Source organism: Excalfactoria chinensis, chromosome 4 (assembly GCF_039878825.1).
Source record: "Excalfactoria chinensis isolate bCotChi1 chromosome 4, bCotChi1.hap2, whole genome shotgun sequence".
In the NCBI taxonomy this organism is placed as follows: Eukaryota; Metazoa; Chordata; class Aves; order Galliformes; family Phasianidae; genus Excalfactoria; species Excalfactoria chinensis.
This window is the reverse complement of record NC_092828.1, coordinates 5,000,388-5,017,617: the sequence shown is the minus strand read 5'-3', so window position 1 is coordinate 5,017,617 and position 17,230 is coordinate 5,000,388. Positions and strand designations below refer to the sequence as shown.

Sequence of the window (17,230 nt, the reverse complement as noted above, 5' to 3'; positions counted from 1 at the left end):
GACATCCACCACCTCTCTGGGCAACCTGTGCCAGTGCTTCATTACCCTTATTGTAAAAAGCTTCTTTCCTTATATTCATTTTGAATTTCCCTTCTTTTATCATGGAATCACAGTCAGCCCAATCCCCTTCATGGCCACTATGTTCTTAAATGCCACTTTTCTTCATATTTCTTGAACACCTCCAGGGACAGTGACTCCACCACCTCCCTGTGCAGCCTATTCCAATACCTGACCACTCTTACAGAGAATGAATTTTTCCTGTTATCCAATCTATTGTTTCCCAACTCACTGACCAGTTGGGGTGGGCTGTGCTAAGGGCTGAGGGCACGATCACACAACCCCAGAACTCAACAGAGTGAATAATACATGTGGGGTTTTCTTTAGGAAATTAGGATGTAACGTGGTCTCTGGCCATTCATTCTCCACATTCAGAGAAAACACCTTCCTGAATTTTAAGGTAGACATCCCAGTCCTTTTTGAAGCAGAAGGGTCAGTGATGGGCTATGGGTCATGCTTAAAGGGCATGGGAGAAGCCCGTGACTGCAGCTCTGATGGATTGACCAGCTGGATTAGCTGAGGAGCAATCTTCACATCATCCTTGTACCTTCCCTAACAGGAGATGGGAGGCTCTATCAAGCCTGAAATATTTCCTGCCCAAATGGAAACCACCCCCAATATCCACTCGTTTTTGAGATCTACAGCCACTGTGATACTCAGCAAGGCGTCTTTTCACATGCATTTGCAGTAGACTGTGTATTTTAAAATGAAGATGAGACTTCAAATATCCATTCAAAGACCAGAGTTTGCTCTCATTCATGCTGCTGATTGCAGGAAGCCTCGTGGCACTGTGTGCGAGGGTCAGGCTGGCTGCAGGCATCGAGCCCAGCAGTTAATGAAGGGATAAGGGAGGGCTCTGCACACTCAGTGTGTGATTTGGTTTAGTGTTTAACCCCTAAAATTCCCTTAAAGAGCACTTTCCTTAAACTGCCTCCCTTTTCCTGCAAGTAAACCTTTGTTTTGGTGTAAACCAAATGGGAAATTACTCAAACATTGAAACGTGGTGAAAATGGTGCAGGCAGAGGGGATGGGGATTTTTGACCCCTGGTCAAGTTCTACAGACTCACTTAGCACTTGCAGACCTCTTTTTGTTGGAACTAAAACCCACCCAAAAGCATCATCTCACCCCAAATATCCCAGAGGTCATTCCCCGTGCATCCCAAGCTCAGTTCCCCACGCATCCTTGCCCTCTCCTGCTCTACACTGCATTGGCAGAGAGGTGAGATAATCAGCTATTGCTTTATTGCCTTCCAACCCTGTTTCCCTCACAGGCATCTGTATTTCTGAGCACGTCTGTAGCGTTTGCTAATAAAAGCAGCTCTAGTAACGACATGCTTACTCCCCAAGACAAAATTGCTGGGCCCGCCGTTATCTAACAAGCTCATTTTGGCACAGCCTCTTGCGCAGGAGCCATTTCTGCCCATTCATGGGATTATCAGCCATCTCTGCAGCCAGCCCCAGCCCTCTCTCATTCCTAGTTAATTGGTGTGAAATTGGAGCAAGTTCTCAGGTGATAATGTGTTTGCATTTACTGCTTCACTGAACCACCCTCGCCACTCAATCCCAGCTTCATTAAAGCCTCAATCGGAGCTTTTGCTCCTGGCTGTGAGCTTCAAACCCTATTTCCTGCACGGCAGACACGCAGCCTAACACATGTCAGGCGGACAGCTTGAGCAGTAACAAGAGGGATCCGGCTCGGGTATTGCTCTGGGAAAATCACCTCCGCGTTGAAGGGATGCTTGGAGTCCTCAGGATGGTGTTCCGTAGGGCTGCTGGCTGACTTTCGCTCTTGGCAAGGCATATTTTGTGCCCTATAATTATCTTTGATTAATGAATTAATTTTGTTTTTTTTTTTACATTATTTTTATTTTTATTTTTTTTTTCTCCTGCAGCACTTTGAAGATAAAAAGCATTCACCCGAGTTCTGTGATTAGTATTTAAAGACTCCCAACGAAATATTTGTAGGCAGAAAAACCTAACCAAGGAATGCTTATGTTTGGGCATTCAATGGGGCCTGTTCACAGGGACGGATTCCACAGTTATTATTAGCAATAAGGTTATCTTTGGCATCATCTTTTTATGCACAACACGCTATTGGATTCCACCCTCCCATTTTGCGTGAGCCCTGGGGCAGAAGGCATACAAATTAGAGCGGGTTCAAGTCTTACAAGTGTTTTTCACGTAATCAGGGTTGAAGCTTGGTGAGATCTGTGGCAGTTCTATTTAGGATCGTTTGGAAGGGTTTTGGTGCATGTTGGGTGTCGTGGGATTCTAAAGGGCTGAGGGAAGAATCATGATGCCCAGAGGAGTTTTGGCTTGGCCAGAAAGTGACAAGTGACAGAATGTCACAGCCTCAGGTTGTAACAGGGGAAGTTTAGGGTGGGAATTAGGAAGGATTTCTCAAATGAAAAAGGTGGACAGGCTTTGGAACAGACTGCCCAGGGAAGTGGTGGGGTGCCCATCCCTACAAGTATTTAAGATGTGTGGACGTGGCACTAAGGGACACGGGTTAGCGGTGGCATTTAGTAGGTTGGGTTTGGTGATCTTGAAGGTCATTTCCAACCTAGATGTATCCATGATGACTAAACAAAAACACTGCCATGCACTGGGGACTTATGTGACATCCAATGGGTGTCAAATCCGGCACAGGAAGGGATGTGGGATGGCTCCAAGCATCTCCTCGCTGTGTGATATTGCACAGGTTTGGACATGGCTCTGGGCTTGGACAAGTCTAGACGAAACACATTGAGAAGCATATTTTGGGGATCTAGTGCTCTGCTAGGAAAAGAAGCTCTGTGCCAGGTTGGATGTGCCCAAGGGGTCCCACCTGTCCCCAGAATTGGGCTGGGGGGGGGGGGATTATTTGATTCAGGCATGAGAGCAGAGAGCATCTGCTGCTTGATTTAATCGCCTTTCTAGTTCTTGGGGATCTGCTTAAAGTCGAAGGTAGGAGTTGAGGTTTTGGTGGTGTTGGTTCTGTGTTATTATGATTATTTTTTTAACACGTAGCGGGTGTGATTTTCAGGCAAACTCTTCTCTGGCTCATCTCCATCATCAAGAGCTCCATGATGCCCACAGAAGCCTCCCTTTGAAGCCCTCTCCGTTCATCTTCCCAGAGCCATCCACTGAGCACCGGGGGTGGGAGGAGGTGAAGCCAGATTAGGTATCTTGAGTTCCCTGCAGCACCCTATTCTTGTTGGTCATCCCAAAGCCCTCCCTGAAAATCCCAGCACTCTGCATGGGTGCCAGCGGAGCTGAAACATATTGAGGTGCATTAAAGGATGGCCAACGGTCCCCTGTAGCCTAGTTTGTAGAGAAGGTATTTTGTAGTTGGTTTTTCTCTTTGTGACTAAACATGGTTATTAGGCACTGAGTGCATCATTAAACCTGTTATTAAAAGTAAACACGTTAAGCAGAGTAACGCAGAGCGCTCAGCAAGCCCATCCATGGCACTGGACCCTCTGGAAAAGTAATTATCATTTGTATTTAAAGTGAATGTAGTTAAGAACATATTGGACTAATTCAGGACCTTAGAGTTATTAAAATGACTACCATTAAAAATAAATATGTTAGGCAGAATATGTTGCATAATTAGAATGATTACAGTGTTTACTCTGATTGTCTTTTATGCTGGTCTCTCACTTAGAAGGTTATTTGTATGTATATACAAAATATGTTATACATACTTGGTAATGTTTTTAACTATATGTATTTGGTTATCTGTCATGTTAAAATACCTCTGTAGGAGAAACTCGACTTCCTTGTTGCAGGATGAGACAGAGCCCTGGCAGGATGAAGCCTTGGACAAAACCATAGAAGAGAAAAATAAATAAATCTTGGCTACCTGCAAGTCCTGTGGCTGTGGGCCAGTGTCCGTTGAGTGGGAACCTTTCATTGGCTTTGCCATGCTGGGTCAAACCTCAGGAATGTGCCTCCTGCTTTGATGGTTTCACTATTGGTAGGTCAGCTCGGAAAATCAGAAAATCAGGAGCTTTGCTTTCCACGGTCAGTTCCCAAGCTGAGATTCACTATGTGTTGTTGACTCTCATGTTGACTTGCTCTCAACCTGATCTCTGTGACTCACACATCCCCAGGGATGTGGTGGGGGTGGGACCCTCTCCCCAACATGGGGCTTCCTCAGGCTGTCACCCTGGGCCTTTCCTGTCACTGGGAGAGAAGGGTTGAGTGGTTTCTCCCAGTGGTTTTGGACCAACTTTTGGTGGAGTGATTTTTTTTGCACTGCCAGAATCTGAGACCTGTGTTGTCTTCCATCACGGTCCCTGCATAGGAAGGTGGCCTCAGTGATGGATCAAGACAGAGGGGCTGGTGTTCGTATGGTAATATAATAGCACACAGTATAATAAACTATTTACCATATATAATACATATAATGTTTAGAATAAAGAACAAAACAGGAAGTTGAGCTTTATTTCATTTCTGAGCTCACATAGGAGGCATCATGCTAAGTGTTGTTACCTCCCGGATATTCGCATGAGAACTGAAACTTTCATGATGTCAAGAAGGAACACTAAGAGATATCTCAGCCCCTATCACCCAGGCCAAGGTACTTTGTCCCATAATTCCTCTGGGTGCCCCAGTAACTCCAAAAGCCATCAGCATCATGGGAATCAGACCACAGATCAAGGTTGAAAACCTATACTAGGAAATTGAATGGTGTAGGGGATAACCTTTGAAGGGAGGCCTATTGGAAGGTTTTAGCTCTGTTCATTAATTGCAGTGAAGAGGATAAAGATCAGCTAAATTCAGCAGTGAGCAGCATGTTCACCTCCAGCCCTTCTCCCAGGGGGGCTTGGAGTCTGTCCCTGGTGCTGTGGCCGCTCCTACAGATCATTGCAGCCAATGGGGTTACCCTGGATGTATGGGGGTCTCAGGCTGCCAGTGTGTACCAACCTAGGATGTGGGTCACTTATGTGACCGCCAGTCTGACTCCATGGGTGTTTCTGAAATAAAGCCAGATGTTCATTGGCCTAAGGGAGATAAGGATCCACATTTGCTTTCTAGGAATAAGGATATAAATGTCAGTAGATGGCACTATTTCTTCTGTGATAAATGCAGGTGGTTCCCACCAGGAATCTGACCTGTGAGCTGGACTTGGCAGGAGAAGCACGGGACCTCGGGGTCTGCCTGGTTCAACCCCGTGCTCAAACAGGACCACCCAGAGTAGGATGCCCTGGGCCATGTTGAGGAGAAGGACCAGGTTGGAGGCAGTTTGCTTCCTAGGAGCTCCCTCAACCCTGAGAAGAGCTTTGTGGTGGGATCTGGAGGGGGGACCATGGTCAACCGATGCCAGGAGCCAATCAGAGGGTCTCCAGGGCTTTTCTGCAGAGACTTGTCCTCCTGAAGGCTGCTCTTGTGTTGGGTTTGGTGCCCAACGGGGAGTGAACAATCCCCAGCCCAAACCTCAGGCACTGCTGCCAAACCACGACACTGCTTGCTTTCTATCAGTTCTTTTTTTAGGGTTGAAATTTGGTGTTTATTGCTAATTCTACAGGTGGAAAGGGAGGAGGGAAAAGCTTCTCTGTCTCTGCCTGCTCCTCTTCACCTGCACCCAGCTTCACGTTGATATCTCTGTGATTGCCACCCCTGGATGCTCTTGGCTACAGATAAACCTCCATCAATGGGCTTTATTTGGAGGTGACCCAAGCTGTGGCTCACCACTCTTATAGACTCTATGGGCAGCTAATGTCAGTTGGAAAGTCACTGCCCAGCCCCATCCAGCCCTTGGGGAAGGTCAGGACCATGGGGTCACTGCTTCCTGCCCCATGGGCTATGGCCATACCCAATAGATGCCAATGTCTGGCCGGGGGTCACCCTCCTACTTACTGAAACAAACTGCATCTCTGCGAGGTGCTACCAAGTGCAACTGAATATTTAAATAATAAAACGAAACCCTGCTGGTGGGAGTACAGCTGCTATTACCCTTATTATTTAATTGTGGCGGTGTTTCAGAGCCCTAGGCGTGCACCTGGACCCCTCGTGTTAGGTGCTGTACAAACAGGACGGAGGAGAAGACTTTGGCGTTTAAAGGCACTGAGTCATTCCTTCACCCTCTCATCTGAAACCTCAGCTTTGTCTAAAACCTTTCAGATTTTGTTTAATGGGCGCAGCTAATGGTGAGGTAATCAGGGAGCCTTTCGACACAAATGGAGCCATCAGTGGGCTGGATGCCTTTTGATCTCACTGCAGAGCAAAGGCGCTGTGAGGAGAAGCTGTATGATGGGGTACCAGGAGATACTGAGCTCCCACCACAGTATGAGTAGGTGGCTGAGCCCAGCTCCAGGTTGTTTTTCCCATGCCAGGATCCCTGTGCTGGGTCCAATCCATGGAAAAGATGGGAAGCATCACCTTTATGTCTTTGTCCTAGTGCTACATCTCACTGCATGAGCCACTCAGATGCCACCCAACAGGAGATGAGGGCTGCAGAAGGTTGCCACTTCTCTTGATGGGTGTCTGTGCAAGCATTGCTGCTGGACAGACACTGATTTCACCCCACTGTCCATGATGAAGTACTCAGACTGAATGGTGGATGCAAGCCATGGCCTCTGGTATAATCTGTTCCCTTGTGGCTTTCTCCATCTCTTTGTTTCCCAGAAGAAAACTGTGGAAAGAGATCTCCACCAGAACAGTGTCCAACAGAGGCCCTGGGTTGGGCTGACTGATGTCTGTTGTTAGCCATGGGCTGTCCCTCCTATGGCCATACAAGCAGTACAAAACCAGGCCAAGGCAGAAGTTCTCTTGGCTTCTTCTCTCCAGAGGATGACTTCACTCCAAACCTTTGCTCTGTCAACCTCTGTCAGCTGGGTCAATAGTTCTACAATGTCAGAGGCCCTAAAGAGAAAACATTAAGTTATAATTGGTGCATTCTTTTGCACTGATATTTTGCCTGGCAAGACAGTACAAGCCCCATGAGCAGGACTCCATTCCCTTCCTGCTGGTGTGAGCTGGGGCTACATCAAGTGACCAGTACTGAGAAATGGGCTTGGTGTGAGCAAACACCATCAGTCTCCACGCTCATGGTAAGGCAATATCCTTTGAGTAGGCCTTGAAGGAGTGTATTTAGAGGTGCTGCACAGCAACAAACAATGTTAAGGGATGCTCCCATCCTTTTCAGTTTTGCCCAACTCATGGAACGGCAGCAAGGGACTGATGGAGGTAGATCAGGTCCTGCTGTCACTTTGGAAGCACCATTGCTTTTAGGAGGTATAATTTGAAGAATAACAGGTATCACAGCTGATTTACAGCATAAACGATCATTTGGATAAGCACCAGTTTTATTATAAGGAAAGTAAATGGGTATCAGGGTAATCCAACTGATTCAAGAAAATGAGTGTTGCACTAAGTGACATAGCTCAGTGGGCATGGTGGTGATGGGTTGATGTTTGGATAAGATGATCTTAGATGTCTTTTCCAACCCTAATGATTTTATGATTAGATTCTGTTCTATTCTATTCTATTCTATTCTATTCTATTCTATTCTATTCTATTCTATTCTATTCTATTCTATTCTATTCTATTCTATTCTATCCTATCCTATCCTATCCTATCCTATCCTATCCTATCCTATCCTATCCTATCCTATCCTATCCCATCCCATCCCATCCCATCCCATCCCATCCCATCCCATCCCATTCCATTCTGTTCTTCTGTGCTCATGGATAAAGCTCTAGTCGAGCCCAGACTATTCAGTAACAGGGGATGAAGTTTGCTGTGGTGCTTTGCATTAAACATAATGACTGTGACAGAGAGGTGCCAGGCTGGGAGATGGAGCCAGTCACTAAGAGGCTCGTCCACAAAACATCAGGGTAGTTCTGAAAAGTGACATCTCTCTTGGGATTTAGGTGAAGTGAGGAGCTTAGGCTAAACACCCACCTTGTTCTTGGAGATGTCATTCACCGCTGTTGTCCCTTCTGCCTTGAGGTGTCACCAGCACAAGCAGGGACATCCCTATGTTGATTATTTTTTTCACTCCTTAAACTCATTTTATGGAACTTTCACCCTAGTTCCTTGGTTATCTTTGTTTCTAATGCAGAAATGTAAATCTTTATCTCACCCAACTTCAGTCCCTGGTGATGCCTGGGGAGTTCCTGGGAGCTGCAGTCCCTGTCTGTTTCCATGCTGGTGTGGTCAGGGTGGTGGTATCTGCAGGTGGGGCCTGCCAGGCCAGCAGCAATTCAAACCTAGGTTTGAGATGACTCTGCTGTGTAAGACTGAACTCATTCTTGGCTTTCATTGACATCAGCGGGCTTTGGGCCAGCTCTTAGTACTGGGACTAATAAGAGACCTTCAGAACTTCCCAGCAAGAGATAACCATCCCAACATGAAGAGCTGTGGGTGGTGAGATGTTCCTCCTGCCCTCAGCTGGCTCTCCCAGGCTCAGCATGAACAGCAGAACTGAGGGTGAGGTGCCGTGTGAGTGTCCCAGTGCCCCATAGTGCTCCATTCTGCTGCCCCTTATCTACAGATCGCTCTATGCTAACAAGGCACACGTACAATGTTTGTATGTGCATGTGAGAGATACAGCGCTGACTCCTGGCCAAGTGAGAAAAATCATTAGTTACAGGCTCTGCAGGACTGAACTTGATGAGGAACTTGGGGCTTTGCCCCGACAGCGCTAAGCGCTGGTGCATTATTCAGTTTGTGGCTATGTTGATTTGCAGATCTAATCGCTCCAACAACACATACAGAAAATTAATTTGGATGCAGGCCTGGTTTCTAGAGAAAGTTGGACCTAAAGGCGGGAGGTTGGTCGTGTGGCTGAGGCAAAGACCCAGGATGGGGAGTATCTCATTCCCGGCTCTTGAGCCTGGTGGAGGAGATGGGATGAGGATGGAGTGGCAAGGAGTCGCTGAGGTTAGTGGGGCTCAAGCATGTGATAAATAGGACTTCATCCCTGTTGTGTCTTCCTAAACCAATGCCCTAATCTCTCAGTCCTGGATGTATTGTTCCCTTTTGTGTTGGTGAGGAAGGAGGTGGGTAAAGGGAGGTTGCGCACCTCTCCCCACACAAGGAAAGGCCCCCGAGGATTCTCAGTTCACAGGACTGGATGGTGTAAGTCCTTGCTAAAATGACATCTGAAGGAAAAAAAAGATTGAGAACTCAACCACTATTCTTGGAACGCTGGAGTTTTCACCCCTTTTCCTCCTCCTCCTGCATTGGAAATCAGCCTCTTGCCCCAGCGGAGGATATTGGGTTAAGAATTGGCTTGGGGAGGAGAACACATGGCTTTGGAATGCCCCCAGGAATTGGGGATGCCCTCTGCCCTCAACCTGCATGAGCCTTTTCTAGGAGGACTGGTGCCCACCGTAAGCACCCTGCTCATCTTGAATTACCTGGAGAGCACTCTCCCTCCTTTTGATCATGGACACCTTACCGTTTCCTTTGGCCCTGGGCATGCTGAATGGCTCCTTTTTTAAATGGGATTTAAGAGGGCATTAGGGACTAATTAGGTCTAATCAACAGCAGTGGCTTTTTTAGACCTGGTGCCTCCAGTTGACATCAAAGGGCGGAGGGGATGGGGTGAAGCCGGAGGAAACGTTATCAGCAGCAGGAAAGACTTAAACTCTGCCAAATCCCTCCCTGGCAGGGGCTTAGTGTCCCTAATCCCTCCATGGCCAGCGGGCAGGGAGGTGCCTTGGTCCTGTCCCGCTGGACTGAGAAGGCACTGTGGGAGCCCAGTATCACCACTGCTGTTTCTGAGGGGTCACCTCCTCTCTGCCACCTGGCTGGCGATAATTGGAGAGGGTCTGAGGCCCTGAGATGTGGGGTTCACAAGGGAGGAGGAGCTCAGAGCGTGGGATACAGTGACATTTTCAGGGCTGGAAGGTGAGAGACACCTATTTGCCTCCCCTGGTGGCTTCCTCAGATGGGTGCAGGGATGCTCGTGTATACTGTATACAGAGCTCTGACCGAGACAGGACTTAGTATAGATCTGATACTCTGAACTGCGGTGTGACTCCAATCACAAACAGCTTATCTAAAACACAGTGATTTCTCACCATTTTCCACACGTCAGAGGGGCATCCACTGTAATTTCTGGAGGGTTTAGGCAGGGGGGATGTTACGACTATCACGTCCTTTTAATGGAAAGCCAGATCTCAACAGACAGAGTTTGGGAGAGAGCACGGAAAACAACAGCTATTTATGGGGTGATGGACGCAAATGCCCTTGAATGATACAAACCGTCTTAAGGGGAATTTTTGCGGCTGATTAAGCGTAACCGCAAAGCTTCAAGAAAACATGTGTTTATTTTAAGTAAGTAATGTTGATTACTAATGAGAATACTTAGTAGATATGATCAAAGGTAGCTGAAGTGCCGTCATGATATCAAAGACTGAGATGGAACACTTAATTTAGATGTTGAAAAGCCAATCTAAGGTGAGCGTCTTAAAAGTAAATATCATTAACAGTATCTAGATTAGACCAGGGTATAAAAAGAGTTGGAGGTAACAGCTTTCAGATCTCCCGTATAAACAGGCAGGTGATGCTGGAGCTGGGGGAGGCGAGTCGGACCAGGCGCCTGGGGTAGGGGATGGAGCATGCATCTGGCACACCCACCCCCAGCCCCATTCTGCCATCATCATCGTGGGGTTTTGGCAGCTGGGGGGACTCTTTTCTATTGCAGCTTGGCCAGGAAGAAAGCTGGAAATGGATCCCCCAGCTCTGAGCATCTCCAGTGCAAAGCCAAGGGAGGGCTTGTGGCTGGGGCTGGGGAGGGGGTGTCCTCTCTGTCCTGGAGATGCTGATATAGAGACGGCAGACAGATGAATGGATGGGGCCACAGTGATTTTATCTGCTAAAAACAGGGGCCAGGTCCCTGTGTTGAGCACCTCACAACAGTTTTGGGAGACCTTTTTCTCCCACTTCTCTCCCATCTCTGATCACCACAGCAAACCACTCCATCCACTCTGCCACTGCTGTGTAAGATAGGACCCTCTCAACGCAAACATCCCATGGAAGACCAACACACCTTGCTTCACCCCACACTCCCCAGGAGCCCCCTGGCCATCCAACTCCACTCTGCACATTTTCCCTTTGATGGAAAGCTGTTGGGTGGTGAGTGGGTGTCAGATTTTTGCCCTGGCTTCTGTGGGTTGGGAGAGATTCTGTGTCCCGGGGAGGGCAGAGGGAGCCTGGAGAAGTAGTTTGCACAATGGGGTTGTCTCGGGGGTGCTGAGGAAGGGTGGCTCTAGGATAGGAATGACGCATCACCAGTGGAATTGGGAGGGTGAGGTGCCTGTCCCCACTTTCTGCCATTCAGTCCATGTTTGGCTTTTCTCCCTGGGAATTCCAGAAAAGTCCCCTGGGCTTTCCAGAAAAAAAAAGGAGTTTGCCAGAAAATCATAGCAGCCATGTTCAACCGTGGACATAAAGCCCAGGCTGGCAGAGGTGGTGAGCATCATGACAGTGTCCTGCTCAAAGTCTCTTTGCTCCCAAGTGTTTTGCTGACTCTTGAGCTGTAGCAACAACAGTAAAGACACAAAAGGTAGTGATTTAAATAACTTGAGAACAAATCACTTCCCTGTTTGCTTGAGTGTCACCTGCTCAGTGTCTATTCACAATGTGAACATGTTGTTTTCTCTTGAGCAATAAAGATCTGCATTTCTAATACCTTAGGAAAAAAAATAAATAACACAACAGAAAAACAAAATCTAACATGAACAAAGCGATTTCTGGCCCTCTTTGCATATTACAAAGAAGAAAGATGGGCACAGATCCAATCCTTTTGTTCTTCTCAGATCTTCACTACTGCGAGCAATATTTGTCAAGAGATTGGAGACTGCAGATGAAAAGTGCTACCTACAGACCCGGCGCTGTTACTGCTTAACTCACACCCTCCCAGTCAGCTGCCCAGCCCTGTTGAAAGGGAGCGTGCAGCCCAACAGGTAGGACAGACTGGCTGCCAAGATACCCTGTCCCATTTGGTGGGTGCCCTGTCTTGGTGACACTCAAGGTCAGATCAGACCAGGCTATGAGCCCCCTGGTCAAGGTGCAGATGTCCCTGTTCATCACATGGGAGTTGGATTAGATGGCTTTGAAGGGTCCCTTCCAACTCAAATTATCCAATAATTCTGTGCACCGGGTTTTAGGCTCATCCTCACTGCTGAGTGTTCAGTGGCTGTGGGCAAATCCATTGTGTGCTTGTTCACCATCCCATGTGAGGACCTTGCTAACTGGGGTTGCAGTAAGGAACACAAGCCTGGCATAGAACCTTTTTTTAAGGGCTGGAGCTACTGAAATGTTTATCCCAGTGGGTTTATCAGCATCAGATCACCACGCAGGCTTTGCATCCAGTTGGGGTTTAGTGGCATGATGTTCGGTGGCAGGAGCTCTGCTCTCACCCCATCATATTTTTTGGGGGAAAAAAGAAGTGAGCTGATCTCACCACAGCACTCCATAACCAACATGCAAGTAAGGAAGAGGAGGATTTGATCTTTTGGGTGCACCCAGAGCTCACCCTCTGCGTTGCAAAGGGTAGGAGCCATCCCGGTGGCCTTCCAGCGCTGACAAAGAGAACCCCATCCATGACATTACATTCTGCACAACAGCAGGTTGGATTAAGGAGGGTTTTCTTGTGCTGGAAACTCCATGAATAAGAATGTTAGGAATTGGCTCAAGACACCAGTGACATAATTAGAAGGCTTTTGATATGCCAATTTGGCTGATCTCAGTTACTTCCCCCTGGTGCTGGGGAGTGTCAGCGAGGGATTAGCCTCCAGTCACTTCCTGACACTCTGCTAAATCTTCTCCCTCTTTGTTCTTCATCCAAGACAGGGGGGAGAAAAAAGGGGAAAACAGGGAAGCTTCTCGGGAGATGCTGAAGTGAAGCAGTGCGCGCCGAATCCCTGACCTGCCTTTGGTTTACACTGCAGGCTCTCCTTACGGGTGTAATGCAATTACAGCTATAACTGGGTGCTGTACATTTTAATCCCATTAGAAACAGCTCTTTAACAGCTCCCGACTGACTATGATATGTAATCTCATTAAAGACACTACCTTTATACCTCGTACAAGAGCATCCAAGGAGAAATCAAAGGCTGGCGTAAGGCTAACGTGGTTTTCTTCCTTTAAAAGCTTTCTTGCTGGTGTTTGGGATGCTGGTGCAGGAGAGGGGCACAAAAGGTTGAGTGGAACCAAATTGGTTGGGATTTTGGTGTTGGGGTTATTGGTTCCTCTCCTGTACCTCCTGAAGTGCCCATCCAGCACCATCTCTGCATTTGGAGGCTACCAACCCACAGATGTGTGAGGCAGTGCAGCTGTCCTCGCCAACCACAGAACTGACTCCGAGCAAACTCAGGACAAATATTGACCAAGGCTGGGCCAATGCTGTGAGGATTTCTCCTGCCAGAGCGTGTTTTGCTGTGCTGCCTCCCACAATAACACACTATGCTGACCGAAGCCCTCGTGTGTGGGTACAGCTGTGTCTACACCACGTCTGCTTGTGTTGCTCTGCCAAAGGGGGGAAGGAGAAAGGGAGGAGTGATTTTATAACTGTTTTCCTCAAGGGTCTATCATCTCTCTCAACCTTCTCCTTCCACAGTAACCTTTGAAGCTTTGGGCTGACTTCAAGCAAATTTTCAGGGGGAAGGCAAGCTGGAGAACTTTCAGTTCCTACATCTTATGTGAAAATAGACTCCTGGGCAGTTTCCAGGTAGATTTGACCTTGGTAGAGATCACCGTCTGCATGTACAGGAGAGAGACAGCACAAACGTCCAAACCATGGCTCAAGCTTGGTGGGGTTGTACAATTTGTTAAATGCCCAAGAATCCAAACTCTTGGTCAAATATCCATCTGTAAATGGACTGAAGTCCAAATGGCACTGTGGTCCCAGTCCAGCTCTGGGGATGTTGAAATAGCAGCTCAGATCGCAAAGTCAGGAGACAGTGTGCAAGGCTGGGACAGGGAAGTGAGGGGCAAGGAGGAGGAGGGACAGGCCTGACCTGTTGCAGAATGATTCCATCTCTGTGGCCAAAAAGCAATTTATTGCAACTGAGGATAGGCAGGACCCAGCTCTGGTCTCCTGCTGAAGGGAAATAGGCTGTCCCTGTTTTAGTCTGAATGTGGGTATGAGTAGATACAGACCAGGTTTGCAACCAATCTCTGGGACACAAAGTTCTTTTAAAAATGGAGAAAAGATGGTGCCATTGAGCTGAGCATCACATCAGTCCAGTGTTTGGGGATCACTGTGACTGTTTTCCTGATGGGATTTAAAAGAAGAGATGCAGATCTTTGGGATCTCTAAATACTGTGAAGACACTTATTTTTGCAAGGGGGAGATGTTAATCCCAGCAGATTCAAAGAGGTGATAAAGGACTTTGTTTCATGCTCTACAGTAATTGCAACTTCTGACAACCCTGATAAACTAAAATGAGGTTCTCAAAAGTATCCACCCAAGGCTTTGTGGGGCTGCAGTCAGGGTTGTATTTAAATGCTCCTAATGAGTACCTGCAGCAAATGGGAAAGGCATGCAAATCAGATGTCTGATTGAATGGGCCTTTGAAGGAATATCCCAGGCCGCTGGGTAATTGATGGGTTATCTTTCCTCTGGCTTGCCTTGATTGCATCTCCTTCCGCATTAGTCTTTCCTAGGAGTCAGGTTTAACAGGAAAGCTTGCGCACCAGGATGAATGGCAGATCTTCAGCAGATTCACTGAGGACATTGGCTGCCCAACAGTGTGACCCTTCCATTATTAAGATCTTTCTAGGACAGGTTTTTTCTTCTGGGCATGGAAGTGCTGCACCATATTGCATCCGAACGTTTCACTCCATCAGTGGCCTCACTACCTGCTTTGCAAACTGGAGTCATGACAGACAAAGTTCCTCTCAAATTCCTTTGGTCCACTTCTCCAGCAGGTGTAAACTGATGTGACTGCCTTCATCCAGATGTAGCAAAGATGATTTGAGCCTCGTGGAAATGAAGCCCACCCATAGAATCATAGAATCATTAAGTCTGAGAAAAGAGCGCTAAGGTCATCCATCCAACCATCGATCCATCACTACCATACCCACTAAACCATGTCTCTAACCCACTGACTTCATTATTTTGTGAGGGTTTATCAGTGCTGCATGTATGAATTTTGCCTTGTTTAGACTCTTGCTTGTGCAAGAGGACCAGACTCTGAACTGAAGGATAAATCCCTGCGTTTTGAGACATTTCTAGAACAGAGTTGTCTGGGCCATATGAGCTGCCTTTCTAGCACCACAGCTGACTCCAGAAGATGAATTTGACAACATGTGGGCACCTGTGGCCATTTGAGAGGTGCTGAGGTGTCTGGGACATCCCCATGGACTGTCTCGTGTGTCTGCAGGGGACTGATGCTCCTCTGGAGCAACAGCTGAGGTGGTATTTCATGGTATCTCAACACTTAATATAGAAGATTTTTAGCCATTCTGCCTCTCAGCTGAGACTAAAATAACGTTTTTGTTGTTTCTGATATGACAGGAGAAACCGATTTGAGCCACATACCTTCAACTTTTCCTGTGCTTGTTTCTACTCCATTTAGAGCAGTCTCAGGGATGCTTAGCCAGGACAGTTCTGCCATGAGCCCATCACTCACTTCAACCTCCATCTGCAAGAACCCTCCTGTACACCAACACCACCCTCAAGCAGCTCCCTATAGAGAGCCAGCACCAGGATCTCGGATGTGGATTGCAGTGTTTGAGGGGCACAAACACATTCAACATCACCCCTGCTAAGCTCCAGTTTACTTTGCATCCTTCCTTCTGCTGCTCGATCCTGATTTTGTAGTTAGCTCCTGCCTCTGTCATTTGTCACAGTAAATCATCCAGTTCCTGATTATTCTTGCCCAGTATTTACTGTTCCTTTCTAATCTGTACCTAAAAAACATGCTTTACTCTTTGACTTTAATAAACCAAACCAAAACATCAATACTGCTCACAACCTTGCAGGTTTTCCAGATCCAGACTGTGCGTTAGCGGCTCTGCCTTCCTGCATTCCCCCTTGCAGCACTTTCCTAAAGGCTTTGGCTGCCTCTGAGGTTGCAATATCTCATCCTCAGCTTCATCTCTCATCTCTTGGGCAGCTGCAGCCCTGCTTTTACTCTCACCAGTTCAATCACTACCATTCAACAGCTAAACTGCAGCCTTTGCACCACTGGCCCCTTTCCTGAGGACAAACCTTCCCACGCAGCTTTGACTCTTCCACCAAAGCATTCAGCCCAGACTGTCCACACACAAGCCCTGTGAGCCTGGGTTAATGCTCAGTGTGAACCTGGCTGTGTGCCTGTCTGGGCATATAGGTTACTGCCTGAGTTTCGCTTTAAAGCAGGCTTTGACCTGTCTATTGTGCTGGAAGGATGGAGTTAAAACCTGGAGAGAGAAACTGACCGCTGCACCTATTCCCTTGCTTGCCAGGCATTAGAAGTTACTTGCTCTCTTCTGCCCTTGGCCCAGGGCTCTATCTGGAGATTGGTCTCAGCACAAGGGCATATGTTGGGCACCAAAGTGTAGAGATGCTTCCCATTATCTGCTCCCAGGAAGGGTATCTCCAGCCTGGCAGCAGCAGGGCCCCAGCTCAGAAGCGTGGTAGCCCTGTTATGGATGTCTTGAGATGGCCTTCATTTCATAGAATCATATGGCTTAGATTGAAAGGGTCCTTAAAGACTATCTAATTCCAACACTCTTCCATGGGCAGGAGTACCTTTCACTAGACCAGGCTGTCCATTTCACTTCCTTTTGAACATTTTGTACCCAGCAAGGCAGACATATAGATACCTGGAGGGGAAGGAAAGGAAGTACTATCCCCCAGCAATTGATGATGTTGAAGTCTCTCCCTGCTGGGACAGATGAAGTGGGTATTACAATGTTCATGGGATTCAATGGACTTGGAAGAGTCATATCATCTTCCACATTTGCCAGGAAACAAATGCCCCTCAGTCTTTAAAGCAGCACTACTGGACACTTGAGGATGAATGATCATTGTCCCAACTACAGTTGATGATGAAACTTGAAATCCCTACTATGGTGAGCTGGGGATGTGCCAGCAGCCAGTCCCAAGCTGATTAGCCATCCTTGCAGCCACCTGGGATAGCCAAGTGTTCTCCACACTACTGTGGTCTCCCACACTTCCATGTTCCAGCACCGTTGTGTGACCATCACTTCCTAAAGCAGTTGTAGCAGTGACACTGGCGGTGTC

The 17,230-nt window shown here is 47.5% G+C and overlaps 1 long non-coding RNA gene across 1 annotated transcript; it reads left to right on the top strand.

Moving 5' to 3' along the window:
• Positions 1–1,619: 1,619 nt before the first annotated feature.
• Positions 1,620–3,893, top strand: LOC140252156 (uncharacterized). Its single transcript, XR_011903553.1, has 3 exons — positions 1,620–1,849; positions 3,083–3,220; positions 3,803–3,893. It is a non-coding gene; the product is annotated as an uncharacterized lncRNA (long non-coding RNA).
• The last annotated feature ends 13,337 nt before the right edge of the window (positions 3,894–17,230 follow it).